Raw genomic sequence first — 15,854 nt, 5'->3', positions numbered from 1 at the left:
AATATCAGGCAAGTCATTAGGAAATAATTCACTATATTCAAATACCACAGGAAACCCAATGGATAGAGACCCAATCTCAACATCCCTCATATGAGCCAAACAAGCCAAAAAACCATGCTATACTAATTAACTAGCCCAAATGGTGGATATAATCTTAGCTTCCTTAGGCTTGTAAACCCATTCCCACTCTAATTTTTCCCTTCCCAAGTTACAGACTTAGTATTACAATTTAACACAACATAATAGAGGACAACCAACTCATGGCTAAGATTACATCAAAGTCAATCATATCCTAAATCACCAAATCCGCCCCAAGTCTGAAATACCATAAATAAAATAGGACAAGCACGATGGACATGGGTAACTATTAATGACTCTCCAACTAGGGTAGAAACATGAATAGGGGCATGAAGTACATCACAAATCATATCAAACTCGGAGGTAAATCTCACAAATGCATAAGAATAAGTAGAACTCATATTAAATAAATAATTAGCCACTCGTTCACAAACAAGGATAGTACATGTGATCACCACATTAAACACTTCTTCCTCATTCTTTCCCAAAAAAGAATAACACTGGCCCCTATCATCTTGACGAGCCACCTCCCTACATAGTTGTACGTTACGTCTGCCAGTATTACCATTTCCTCTACCTCCATAGCCTTGTTGATTACGTCCTCGCCCACCTTGTGGAAATCCTCTACCATTATTACCATTCCTCGCAGGTCCACTCTTTGGATGGTTGTTGCGCGAAATAAAACACACACAGATGGGGTAAATCCCTCCTCATATGACTAGGTTCTCTACAATTATAGCAAATACAACCAAAAGATGGTCTTCTGCCCGTCAAAGGCGTGACTCCCTAGCTATCCTGAAAATTATAAGATGGAGTTCTCGAGTAGTTACCCATAGAGGCGGGCATAGAGGACTAAATTGGCTGCCCCAGTGTTAGTGTACCAGATCCTCTAGAATAGGATCCCTAAAAATTTCCATAATTCTTGGCTCTCTTATCCAAAGTCTTAGCTTGTCTGTCTCGCTTCACCCTCTTCATTTTCTTAACATAATATGTCACCTCACTAAAGATCCTCCCTACAGAAGTCATATGTTCTTATAATACTTGCAATTCAGCATTTAGTCCCTGAATAAATAAGTGGATCATCTCCTCCCCTGTGATCACCAATTGAGTAGCATATCTAGATAAAGCATGGAAAATGGCCTCATACGCCATCATAGACATACCACATTGCTCCATGGCCATAAAATTGTATTTCTTATGATCCCTCACGGTTCTAGGCATACATTTCTCCAAGAACAAAGCATGAAATTAGGTCCAAGTGGGTGGAGGTAAAGTAGAATATCTACACTTCATATAAGCTCTCCACCAGTGCTTGGCCTTACCTTAAAGTTGGAAAACACGAACTCAACCCCATACCGAATAAATACAGCCTCTCATTAAAATCAAAAATGAACTCATACACATCCTCACTCTCAGAACCAAGAAATACCAGAGTCTTGAGCTTCGGAAACCTAGTCAACATGTCATGCTTATTGCCAGTCATAACAGAACCCAACAAAGGATATTAGAAAGAATCATTACCTCCCGTTCCACTCACCATAGAAGCAGTTCTAGTAGTAGGAGGATTGTTGAGAGCTTGAGTTGCTTGAACATAGGGAAGCATCCCAAGACAAACCAAACCTTTCAGAACGACATGATTTGTTACGCACTGGATCCAAGGGGAGAACAATTGTAGTCTCCGTTGGCACCTCTTCCTCTTGTCCAACTTCCTCAACATCTACAACCTCAATATCCTCTTCTATCTCCTCATTATGCGCAGGAGGGTTCTCATTCACATTAGCATTTTCAATCGATATCTCATTTTCAGTAGGCATACTCTTCCGCTACCTCTACCGTAGCTCCTCCTCTGCCTATGCCTCGACCTCAACCTCTCGGTGCAGGTTCTTCAGTTGGAGCATTGATGGTAGCAACAAGATGAGCACTGTTGGATCTAATGTTAACCATCTATGGACAGAAGAGTGAGGAAGGTTAGATACCGATTTGAATCGTTAGATACCAATTGGAATTAAGTTATAGCACGAAAGGAGACAAGAGAATATAGAGAGATTTCCGAAAGTCTTATAACCTCTCGAAGAAAAGTCAAGGCGTCCTCGTACCGTTCCACGAGACTCAACTAGAATCATTTTGGTACATCGAGATCAACGAACCTACGCTTTGATATCAAATTTTTCACGATTCAGACCATCGTGATTGGCACCACACTAATTCTCCTGTGGAAAAATCACTACTATAACCTAAACCAAACAATTAAACCAAAAATTAAGTCATTCAAGTTACCAGAAGCAAGTTAAATACTAAGGAAATAAATAAAGTTCCAACTAAACTCTAACAAAAGTCTATCAACTAAAAAAAATGCAGACGAATTAACCTAGAACCTGAAAGTCAATGTACCAAAACTACTGAGGATAAACAAGTCCAAAACAAGATGAGTAACAACTCCAACTAACATATAAACGTCAAAAGAACTAGTATAAGTCCGAAATGTATACATAGACCTCAAGAGGATCCAAATTATCCCAATAGATGCTTGCTCACCCTTGAATTTGAAAGCAACACTTCACAGATCTTCGAAGTAAGGTCTGTCCATGGCCATCGGAAGATGTTTTGTACTCAACAAAAATAAGAGTAAGTGCAGTATTAATACACAACTACTTTATACTGGTAGGTTCACGCGGTTATCCCACTAAGTGCAACATAAGCAAGTCAAACAACATTATAATCATATGCATATATATAAACATATACGATATTATCAACATCTACCAATAAAAATTAACTTCACATTTCTCAAATTACACAATAATGTCAAGTAGTTGGTCCTCTCATGGAACTCAAACCCAAATTGTTAGTGAACCAGAACGTAGTACCCTATCCCATAGTTATGCCGAAATGTGGCAATCTGATCTCATTTTTATACCGAAACGTGGCAATTTGATTCCAATTAGTTATGTCAAAATGTACATGATCTGATCCATCAACACACCACAATCACAAACACAAGTATACTTTCAAGCCATACAATTATGAGTGATTATGACATATAATCATTTGTCTATATCATTTACAATAAGTGTGATCAACAATGCAACATTCATATACATACAAGTAACGTAACGAAGCACGAACATGCATACATCACATACTCATAGAATCACAACCATCGTCTACCTAAAAACAATCTGAAATCCTAAGAATCTTGATTCTTCCCTTTTCGATTCGTTCAGCTTGTTCTTGATTTACAAAAAATCATAATAAAATGGGAATCAACAAACAATCGTTAATTACCCAAAACTATAACAATTCTATGAATCCTAGATCAAATTCCATGATCCCAATTATCTAATTTAGGGTTGTTTTCACCATCGAATCAATATCAAAACCCTTCCTCATCATTATTAACCTATCCTATTACGTTTTACGAATCAAAAAATGGATTCGGGGAGTGAAAAACTAAAACTTAATTTTAGCCTCAAGAATGGTGAAAAATGATTAGGAGCTGTCTGGTCTTGTTCATTATCTCTAATAATAAAGAAAAACTGTCAAATAAGGTCGTTTAGGGGTTTATTAACAACATTAAGTCGTGTCTGGCCAGCCACAATGGCCACTATCCTGCTGTAGCAGCCCGCAGCAGAACTCCTCGCTAGGGCGGGATTCTCAAACCAGTGAGCTATTTCAAGAATTCCAAAATCCTCATTTCACAACACACATCTAACCCACGACGCGCAAAAAATACCCTTTATGCTAAGATCGATTACGGGAGTTGTACTCACCCAAATTGAATTTCATAAAGTCGTACGAATTCTTTAATGAGTTATCTATCTACACATAAATCAAAATCATAAATCATTCACCTAATTTCCACCATATTTCCCTATACCTTAATGACTCTCATTTTATCCGAATTTGGACTAGGTTGGGAATTTCCAAGTTACTACCAACGAATTTTCCGACCCAAAATTTTTTCTCGTTGGCTTTTCTATTACGACGGAACCCATTCATTACAATAAATCTTATAAGTATGATGTTTTTCTTTTTTCCACTTTATTAGTTTCTAGAATTGTTCATGTACTCATGATTTTCATTATTAAGATGTTAGGTGCAATGATTAAGTTAGCTTTGGATATTTCAATATTTGAATTCCATTTATTTATTTTCTTTATTAATTTTGTCTAACCTATTAATTTTACTAATTTTTCCTTTGAAGTATAATCAACATTCAAAAACATTTGTGGAGGATTCAAGATTTGGTTTCGCATACCACAAGTGTCATGAATAGGTAACAAATTGTTATCATTTCATAACATATGATTGTGATAATTACTCGTGTGTTTAAAAATTATTTATGAAGTAGTTAATGATTTAATGGTTGCTACTGAAATATTAAATATTAATTTCTTCTTCTAGGAATTCAAATATCTCATTTCAGGATTTGATGGATTTAGCAAGGTATAGCAAAGAGTATATTGTTGGTGTTGAATCAATCCTAGATTTTGCTTACTCTTATGAAATCCTCAAGGAGAGGAAATTAAGTGTCAATGTGCAAAATGTTGTAATATTCATTGGACTTGAAGGAATGTAGTGTATGATCATCTAATATGCTATGAATATGTTAAAGATTATACTAGATGGATCAATCACATGGAATGAGATATCAAGTTGAATGTTGACGGTGATATGGATTACTCGCATGATGAGATTGATGGGTTATTGAATGATCAATTTAGAAATGTTGCACACGCTGAAGGAGTTTATTATAGCCCAAATGTAGATGCCAAGAAGTTCTACAACTTAGTTGAAGAGGCAAGACAAGAATTATATACTGGTTAAACATGATTCTCTAAATTATCATTCACATTTCCTTTATATTTATTAAAGTGTCTACATGGATGGAACAATGAATCATTCACTTCTCTTTTTTAGAGTTTTTAAAAGAGGAGATGCCCCAGTTAAACATGCCTTCGTCTTACAATAAAACCAAGTCTATTCTTAAGAATCTCGGTCTTTATTATGAGAAATTGTTGCATGTCCCAATGCATGTTGTTGAGAAATGATCATAAGGATGATGAATTTTTTTCATACTTGTGGAGCTTCACGATATATTAAATTATTTGAAGTTGATAGTGAGCTTGAGCCTTAAAAAAACATTGAGTTTCAACAAAGACTTTGAGACACTTTCCATTAATTTCTAGACTTAAAAGGCTATTTATGTGCTCTAAGACGGTAGATTCTTTAAGGTGGTGTTAAGCCGTATTTTAACTATCTTTCGAGTAAATTATATATTAAAAAACTCGAAATATCGAAAGGATTACATATATAAAATTTGGGACTATTTAGAGATGAATTGAGTTGATCAAGATTGAATTGTCAAAGTATACTTCATGTCTAGTCAATGTATACTTCATATATAATTAAACTATATTTAGTTTTTTTTGAGTATATCGTCATGTACAGAGACACTATTAAATAGTCACTACTCTTTATATACTTTATGGGACTTTTCATAAACTATATAATATAAAAAGTCAACGTATACTTTCAATGATTTTTTAATTATATGACTATATTTATTGTACAATAATTACTAAATTTATTTTGTATAATTGAAGTTATTCGTAAAATATCTTTAAAAGACCAAAATAAAATATTACTAGTAAATTAAGTACCATTTTAGTCATTTTCTAAAAAAAACTCGCATAAAGACAAAATAATTTACTCATATCCTACTCACACTCTTCAGTTATTTGGTACCAAAAATATTTGAAGAAGCAAAAGTTGTCATTGAAGGGTTAAGCTCACAATCATTTCATTCTTTGTCAAGCTACTTTGCTTCATCAACCTCCAATTTCGATCACAGAGTCCTACCAGTTGCTGAATTTGATGGATTCCTGTATGATTTTTAACTCACCGTCATTATTTGTTTATCTGCTGAACATTTCTCTATTTTTGAAAAAAGAAAACTAAACACATATGAGATGTTGAAGTTTTGATGTTTTTTTCGGTGAATTGATCAGCGGAAGGATCCTTTTTATAGATTTCATTCTGTTTAGATTTGACAAATGAGGATGAAGACAAGATTTTATTTTTCTGTTTGTTTTTGTATCCTCAGTTTTGCTTGGATGAAACTAGGGTTATGGTTTTTTTTTGCGTGTGTTGTGTAGAGGAGTGCATTCTTTTGCTAATAGATTTTATGTATAAGGGAGTTTGACCATGAAAGTTCAAAGACATCGGGAAAAAAACTGTTTTCACTCCAAATCACTCGCAAAACTCAAAAACAACTCCAATTTATGTTCACAACCAAACAGAACTATGATTTTCAATCATCGTTATTCACTTTTGATAGTGAGTAAAGATGATTGAAAATTGGAGTTGTGTTTGGTTGTAAATATAAATTGGAGTTGCTTTTGAGTTTTTATGAGTGATTTAAAGTGAAAAAAATTGTGTTTACAACTTGAATTTTGAAATGAAGTTATAGAATGAATTAGATACAAAGTTTCTTTTCTAGGTAAAAATTGAATTTGAAATAATGGTATGAAATTTGTTGAGAATCATATAACTAGTGGAATTAGTGATGCATATCAGTTTTTTTGGAAGTTATTATTTTCCTTTCCTTTTATGTTTGGGTGCTTGTTCTTGAGAAAATGTTGCCTTTGAGTAGTTGTCAGAGTTGATAAGAGTGAAAAAGAGATGGTGGTTGAAGATCAGAGGACCCTCAGATGAAGACAAATGCTACAATTGTTACCGCTGATGATGATGCTAGGTTAGACCAGTTTCCGAAAGTGACAATTGAAGTTGAGGATTCTTCTGCATTTATAGGTGAGGATGATGAAGGCTCCCGTGAGGATCAAGCTGCATTTATAGAAAAACTAGGCACCTTTTATCGGGAGAAGGCGGTAGAATTTAAACTTGGTTTTATGGTCATCCACTTAATTGCCTAAAGTAAGTGTATCGTATTTTTATCAATGAGACTTTTTATTTACATCTTGTTCCTGATATATATTATATGTTGTCATGTTCTGCGTGCTAGGTTATGGAGATATGTTATCAAATTAGGTGGCTATGAGTATGTGAGATAAGTTTTATGTTATTCCCATGTACTTTTGATGGTGTACTATTAATCTACTTTGTCTCTGTAGGTAACTGAATACAAACTCTGGCCGCAAGTGGGAGACTCCTTTAATCCCCCCAAGTGAGAATTTAGTTGGGCCTGATTATTTCTTCGTTTTTTTTTGGCAACTTGATATAAATAATTCTCCTTTTCTCGTCAAACATCAACTTCCCCAATATATACTATGTAAGGGAGATGTTGTCTGTCATTGTTTTACTGATGATGTGCCAAGATTTTGAAGTACGATATATTTTGGGTACAATATATCAGAAGGTGCTTGAAGAACAATTGTTCATGAACTGTATTAAACCTTAATAACTACTCCCTTTGTTTCAAATGTTTGTCTGGTTTTGACTTAACACCTTAAGAAAGTAAATAATATTTTTGAATCTTGTAGCCTTGGATTAAAACGGTACATGGTCCAGTTATTTTACTTAAAGTTATAACAATTTTTTGAAATTGAAATCTATATGAATTAGGGAGGAACTCCATGAAAGTAAAATCAATGATCCATATAAATAGCTTAGCTGGAAATGTCCCGAAGAAATCCAACGAGTAACATAATCTTGTTAAATAGAAAAGATCAACTATTACCTTTTTCTGATGAATCGTATAGTTTTACGATTTCATCGACTAAAAAGGTTATCAAATGAAGGGTAATTATGTAAAGATATGGCACCTCGAAGCAACTCAGCCCCAGCTCATGAGCGATGGTTTTTCCATTTACATATAAATAGTCCAATTTCTTATCCTTATTTCGATGTGGGATTTCTTAACATTCCCACGTATGCCCAGACCTCAACTAGAGCATGAACCGTTATAAATTGGGAGCCAACATCGATGAACAACAAACTCGGATAAGTCTAACTCTAATACCATATAAAGATATGACACCTGAGTCTACCACAACATCAAAAGCTAGCCGTGAGGGAGGTTTGTCCAAGTCCACATAAGGAGTCAAATTTCCCATTCCTCTTCCGATGTGAGACTTTTTAACAATTTCAATTGAAATGATCGAAAAGGTAATGTGAGTTAATGTATGCTCAAGGTTGAAAATATCATTAAAAAAAGTTTAAAAAGAAGAGTCCCTTTGTTACATAATTTTAAATTGAAATTGAGAATTGAATTCACTATTAGATCTATTTATCCTTGTTTCCACTCGGACTCGAGCCGATATGCATTAGCGCTGCTTACTAAGAGCAGTGTTTCTATCAATTTCACCATAGCAGCCTGTCTTGAACTCATAATAGCAATCAATAAGCAATTGTCGAGATTGAGTAGCTATTTTTATTCAGTAATGACAATAAAAAGTTGTTCAAATAAGAATTTTAGGTTGAAGGTTCATTTCATATTTGAGTTTAGATAAACCAAATATTAGTGGAATGTACGAAATGTCCTTAATCTTGTAATCTTGAACATGTCACGTGAGTTGTGACACGTCGAAATTAAGAATTGCCAAAAAAGGGAAGAGACGTTCTTTTCTTTGAACATGGTAACTTTGGAAGGAGGCATTCTTTTTATTGCAGATAGAGTATTAAAACTACTAAAATTAAAAGTACAAAGAAAACATGAAGTTCTTTTACACATATAACAACATAGATTCAAACATCAAGCTATAAGCTGAGTTGCTCCGACTCTACTTGTGACACGTTGAAATTAAGAATTGCCAAAAAAGAAAGAAGCATTCTTTTCTATGAACTAGTAACTTTTGAAAGAGGCATTTTTTATAGCGCAGAGGGTATTAAAACTATTAAAATTGAAAATACTAAGAAAATATGAAGTGCTTTTGCAAAAATAACAATAGATTCCAACATCAAGCTATAAGCTAAGTTGCTCGGACTCTTCACTTTTGGTGTCACACCCGTGTCGACACGACATGGGTGTGGGATCCGTGTCCAAATTGGTCAATCAATTTTAGGTGCTTTGACTAAAATCGATGGGGTAAGTGTGGACAGTTTTAATGATTGTCTGTAATCCATACAAAAGTGAATGTCAAATTGAAGAAAATGAAGTACCTTTTATCTATAAATTTCTATATCACTCCTCTTGTTTTAATATCCTTCCAGATTCTCCTCAAGTTCTCCCATAATATCTCATAGTTTAGGTTTAATAACTCTTCTTTTAGATATTCGTAATGGACAACCGCACCAAGTCCGAGCAACTTTTACTCGTATTGAGTGGTGGCAATTGGTTCTGGAGTTAAGCATGCAAGGACTTGAAGCCTAAAATATTTACAGATGCTTCTGAATAAGGAATCTAGACTTTATGAGATACTGACGGAATGCTTCCTTATGCTAGATTTGCTCAATGTGAAATGAGTGTCGATGTCTGACGTCTCCAATTAGATGAGTAACTTAGAATAAGAATGAGGTTGTAATGAGCAAGATATCTTTTGATTCTCAAATAAGATAAGAATTTACTGGAATGATAATCAACTGAATATGTACTACAATTAATACCAATGCTTTCTATCTACTATTATACGACTTCGTCTAAATGCTTTTCTGGGGGATCTGAAAATCTACTTTCTCGGGACTTGCACTACTGTTCTTGGACATTCCGCGGCTTCTATGAGAAGGTAATAACCTGAAGTTATCTTCCCTTGATAGTTATTAGCATATTTTGACTATTGTCCACCATGCTGCTAATATTTGGTATATAGTGATTTTGAATAGAATTTGTTCGAAAAAGTTATCTCTGTACATTATATTATCTCATGATTTCTCTATATGTTAGTCACTTCTCCAATACGAAAGGCATACGACACAAATTAGAGTGCATCAACTTCCTATTTCTCCTTCTCCTGTTGACAATGAGGTAACATTGTGTTTACTTTGTTGTTATGTGATGTATCTTCACATTTGTTGTATGTTGTACACCTTTTAATTGATATATTGGGAATCTTATTGCCTTAAGTAGTTAGAATCATCGACTTATTTTGACTTTGCTCAAGTTCTTAAAGTTTATTTTATTATTTACTGAAGTTGAGCATTTTTTTAATAAGAATTAGGTTATGGAGTTGGTCTTTACTTTATCTAAATGTCGAATCAACTAATGTAGCCTTGTTGTATATGTATATATATATACAAATATGAACTATTTGAAGTAGTTCTGCGGGGAAGTGGTTACCCAATTTCTGCATCAGGAAGGGCAGTAAGAGATTCCGCTGCTTGTTGTAGGCTAGGCTAGCAGGAGCAACACCTTCTTTATTATGGTGAGGTTGCTGAGCCAATTGTAAAGGTCTGCTGTTGGATCCTTGAAGAGGTCTTTGGGCATTAATTTTCTATTGCAATGTATAAGTAATTTTGGTGTTTTTCATCTTTTATAGGACGGGAGTGCCAACAATACGCCAAAACGTGCGAAGAGACGAAAAACTAGTGGTAATATTGTTCATACATCTCTTTCATTGAGTTGTCTTCTCCCAATATAAAGTCTAGCACTTCCAAAACTTTGGCCTTTAGTGTCTGTTAGTTAGTATTGTAACTATATCGGGATCATCATTCGAGATCTTTAGTTTTTGCTTTAACTCATTCGCTTATCAAAAAGGAATAGTGACCGCAGCAGATTTTCTTGTCATATTCAGGCTCTTAAGCACGAAGGAAAAAATGAAGAGGAGCAGCCAATGAAAGCTGCAGAAGCTAAAACATCTCAGCCGTAAGTCGTACTTTATCTTGATCCTTTCTTCTAATGTTTTTATCTCTTCATTTATCTTGTATACCGGCAGTTTATCACCCAAAAGAAAAAAGTACTCAGAACTTCAGTACTATTTCTCTATCTTTCTCTGTTTTTGGCTCCTCCCGTTTCTGATGTAAAGATAAATTGCTTTCCATCTGCTAGGTTGGATGTCCAAGTTGTTGATGTTGGACCCCCCGCTGATTGGGTGAAAATCAATGTTCATGAAACAGTAAGTTCCTCCATACAAAAAGAATTAAGGACCTCTAGATTGTGCATTCGATTTCTCTCATGTGATTTGTAATGATTTTACGCAAACAAATTGATTCCTTTGAGGTCTATGCAACGTGCCTGGGCTTTTACGGGAGGAGGTATAATACCAATCTTGCTACTTGTTTCCATCAAGTGCATTCAATTAGTTTTCGTCTTTTTACACCATCTCAAAGCTCGAATGCCCTAATTTCTTAATAAACATAGGTACGGGTTCAATCTGATCCAGCTGGTCGCCTGGTCATTATTGGTCAGCTTAAGCTTGGCCAACTTGTTCAGCCGTCCCAGTAGAAACTTAGATTGCTTTTCAAAGACAGATGGATATGTGATGAACGTAACTTGGAGTAGAATGGCTCACAAGCATGGAAATTGGGAAAAATTTTGCGGCTGAAAAGTAAAATGCGAGGATTTTTATGTCCCAAATTTAAAAATTACAATTACATAATAGCTAAGTACTACATTATTTAAGCATTATTATTAAAAGAATATTAAAAAATGTTCATATTAAGATGCTTTCCTAGCCTCTTATATATTAGAAAGATATAATGACTTTTATTTTGATTTATTTAATTTTTAAATATATTTTAAGAAATTATTCCTACAAATTATATATAGGACAATAAGGAGATATGAGAGATCGGATGTAATGAATATAAGAAAAAAAAACAGACGTAGACAAAAAAGTATTGGAGAGAGGTATTTAGATCGATCGTGAAACAACTTTAGATTACTAAGAATATGATCATAGATAGGAGAGTGCGTAGATCACATATTAGATTAGAAGGTTAGTTTAGTTGGTAGTTCAATTTTGATTCACTTTTTGGTGGATTTAACCACGTACATGAATTTTCTCATTTCTATCGTCAATTGCTATTTTAAGATAATCTATTCTTTTTGTATTAATTAGAGTTAATTATTTGACACGACATATACGTGTAATAACACACGTAAACAAAAATTAGAAAAACACATATTTCATTTAAATAAAATTATTATTGCATATCTTGTAATTTCATTTAAATAAATATATTACACATTTGTTATAATCTATACTGTTATCGTTTGTAATATTTTATATTGGTGTGATACACACGTGCGTCACACTTGTTCTAACCTAATTAAAAAAATAAAAGAAGATTATCAATTATATAACTTGAGGAAGAAGAATTATTAATTTTATTTGATTGTTTATTTTACTTCTCTTTAAAATTCGAAAAATGTGAAAAGTTAAAAAAGGGGTATAGGAGCAACAAAAAAAAATTTAGAGTGACATATCCCCCCTCCCCCCTCCTATCCCTAATAGACCTCCTTTCACATCGCTGCAACTCATGAATTCCATTGTAAAAAATAACAATATAAAGATCAAATTGAAAAAGTGAAAAAATAAATAAATCATCAAACTGATTAAGGAATTAAAAAGATCAAGCAACAAATGCATGTTGAAATTAATTAATAAACATTTTACATTAATTATTAAAAAAATGAAAATGACAATTTTCTTCTCTTGAGAAAGACGATCCATAAGTCTGATTGGTGTCTTCACATCACGAAATCTCAATTATTGATGAGGGAGCTTGCTAGACAAAGTTAAAGGCGGAGACTACTGCACATTTGCTAAGTTATCAATTTTAGATAATTCTATAAAAAAAACTCTCTTAAAAATATTGAATCAGCAGTAGAATCATGTTGTTGATCGCCTTGTGCCTCCATTTTGTTGTTCTCTGTGCATTATTCCAGGAAGAGGAAGAATATAAATATAAAAAGTTATAAAACTTATGGGGTAGGGTGAAGTCATTCGGAAGCAACTTAGTTATTATTAGGATGTTTAATGCATTATAAAAATATATATTATTGCATCTACTATAATCTACGTGACACACACGTACATCACATATACTCTAAACTAGTAAAACTATAAATGAAGATCATCAAATACATAACTTGGAGGAGGAGCTATTGATTAAATTTATTTGATTAGTACAACAATTGATACGCCATTGAATACAAAATATTAAGAAAATAAAATAAATCATGAAACAAACAGATGTTTGCTACTTCTTATAAAATAGAATATAAAAAATAAGGAGATGCATTTCGTTTCACAACACTTATGGATATGATCTTAAGAATCAAAGACATATACAATATTTAGCAGTACTAATTGTTGACACCCAATTTTGACTCTATGCATATATATACATATTGTAAAATCTCTTTCTAATTAGTTTCGTTTAGTTCTTCAGAAATAATTATATAATTATACATATTGACTTTTAGAATTTTCATCTTTTATACAAATATTTAAGAAATAGCTAAAAATAAATGTTTAGTATAAATACGTATTTATTTCCTTTAAATTAGTGAATATTATAATTTTGTATTTTAAGTAATGAACTTGGGTCTTGATAATTATTTTGTATTATTTGAATTAAGAAGCTCAAACAATTAATCGATAAGTACTCATTTTTTTAATTATTATTATTTTTATATTTTTTATTTTTTAGCCAAATTAATTATTGGACTCAATTTGGCTATATCTAAGTTTGATTTGATTAGAACAATAATAAAAGTGACCAAATTTCCAGCCTTCACCTGTGCTTCTTCTCTCACTTTTTTTCCTCCAAAACCCAAAGTCAAAAAAAAAAAATTCTTCATCCAACTACACTACCCACCACTATTGACAATCCCTCCCTCCATGGTCAAAGATTACAAATCACTAGCCCAAATTGTTGTCTTGAAGGTTAGATAAATCTCATCATAATCTAATCAGAATCGGAAGATATGACATCAAATCCGGATTTTTAGGGGTATGTTTTCCTCTCACTCATTTTTCTCCTCCATTAATTTCAATCAATCTTTCATCTCCCGGTAAAATGATTTTTTAATTCTCAAGCCTTTGTTTTTGCTATAAATACATGGTATTGATCTCATTTAGAAACACACTGAAAGAGGGACACGAGGAGAGATTACTACCATTAAATACAAAAAAAAATAGAGACAGAAAAAAATAGCTATAGAAACATTAAAAAAAAAAGACGGACAAGAAAAATAGGATTAAGATAATTTGGAGAATTTGAAAGATCTTTAGGTTGAAAATAAAAATAAAAATAGAAACAAAGAGTTTTTCGATTCAAATTTGAAGTTGTTTTATTTTTTCCAAAGCTCATCAAAATCGGCTCACAGTGGTGGTAGTACTTCGTGGTTAAGCGCGTTGTCCCAGTTCCTGCCCTAAAAGAGGTAAAATTCCATTCTCTTTGCTAAATTCTTCTTTATTTTATTATTATTTTATTATTAGTATTATTATTATTATTATTATTATTATTATTATTATTATTTGATTGGAAAATATAAATTTTTGTATTTATGTTGGCTTGTTTATTTTCTGATTTCCTTAATGTTATAGTTTTAACAGTTGAATGTTGGCGTTGTTTATTTTTTGATCTCTTTAATGTTGAAGTATTCGTTACTTATTATTAGGATCTTTCTTATAAATTTTGAATTCAAATCAATTAATTATAGACAATTTTATGAATAAGATTTAATATTTGATCCTCATAGTCAACATATTCATGCCCCACTACTACTACTACTATTATTATTATTATTATTATTGTTGTTGTTGTTGTTGTTATTGTTATTGTTATTGTTATTGTTATTGTTATTGTTATTGTTATTGTTATTGTTATAATTGTTATTATTATTATTATTGATGTTGTTGTTATTGTTATTGTTATTCTTCTTATTATTTTTATTATTATTATTATTAGTATTATTAATAATAATAATAATAATAATAATAATTATAATATTAATATTATTATTAGTGTTATTATTGTTATAATTGTTATTATTATTATTATTATTGTTATTGTTATTGTTACTATTATTCTTCTTATAATTTTTATAATTTTAATTATTATTATTATTATTGTCACGCTCCTTTTTTTCTCTCAATATTTTTTTTGATTTTTATTTGTTTTGAAAGAAAAGGGTTTTTCCAATTAAAGTGACGTTTTGAAAAGGGATAATTATTATTTAGAGTCGCCACTTGAAATTGAGTTATGGTGTTCCAAGTCACCTTATTTAAATCCCTAATCAAAAGGAAATTTGACTCGTTTATTGGTCTGCGAACTAGAAATCCAGGTAAGGAATTCTCTTGACCGAGGAGTAGGTGTTAGGCACCCCTCGAGTCCCGTGGTTCTAGCACGGTCGCTTCATTGACTTTGATATGACTAGACTTAATTTTGAATATTATATTATTTAACTTAATAATAAAAATGTTTTTACTTTATTCTTTCATTTATTTTAAACCTTTTAAAAAATCGTCTTATTTATTTTAAATCTATTGAAAATCATTTTATTATTTTTCATATGTGTCCATTTAAAATTTGAAACACTCATATTTATTTATTTATTATTTATTATTATTATTATTATTATTATCATTTATTTATATATATATTTAATGTTATTATGTGTAGAATTTATATAGGTGTTTAATAGTTAGGAATTAGATTTGTGTAGGAAAAAGATTTTTAGAGTTCAAGTTAATTAAGAATTGTATTTATTTATTTATTAGATAAAAAATAAGAAAAATAAATAATTTTAATAAGATTTGAAGTTAGTTTTTATCAAGAAATACTAAATAAATTAGGAATGTTTTATTTTAAATTTTATATATATATTATTTTTTTCTGTAAAATTTGTTTCTCTTTTTTTTTTTAACTTT

The 15,854-nt window shown here is 31.9% G+C and overlaps 2 pseudogenes; both read left to right on the top strand.

The window, feature by feature from the left end:
* The first annotated feature begins 5,955 nt into the window (after positions 1-5,955).
* On the top strand, positions 5,956-7,268 carry LOC114073899 (annotated as a pseudogene).
* Positions 7,269-9,644: 2,376 nt separating this feature from the next.
* On the top strand, positions 9,645-11,416 carry LOC107006320 (annotated as a pseudogene).
* The last annotated feature ends 4,438 nt before the right edge of the window (positions 11,417-15,854 follow it).

This window comes from Solanum pennellii, chromosome 12 (assembly GCF_001406875.1).
Source record: "Solanum pennellii chromosome 12, SPENNV200".
NCBI classification, from domain to species: domain Eukaryota; kingdom Viridiplantae; phylum Streptophyta; class Magnoliopsida; order Solanales; family Solanaceae; genus Solanum; species Solanum pennellii.
Note: the sequence above shows the minus strand (reverse complement) of the source record. Positions and strands in the feature narration are given on the sequence as shown.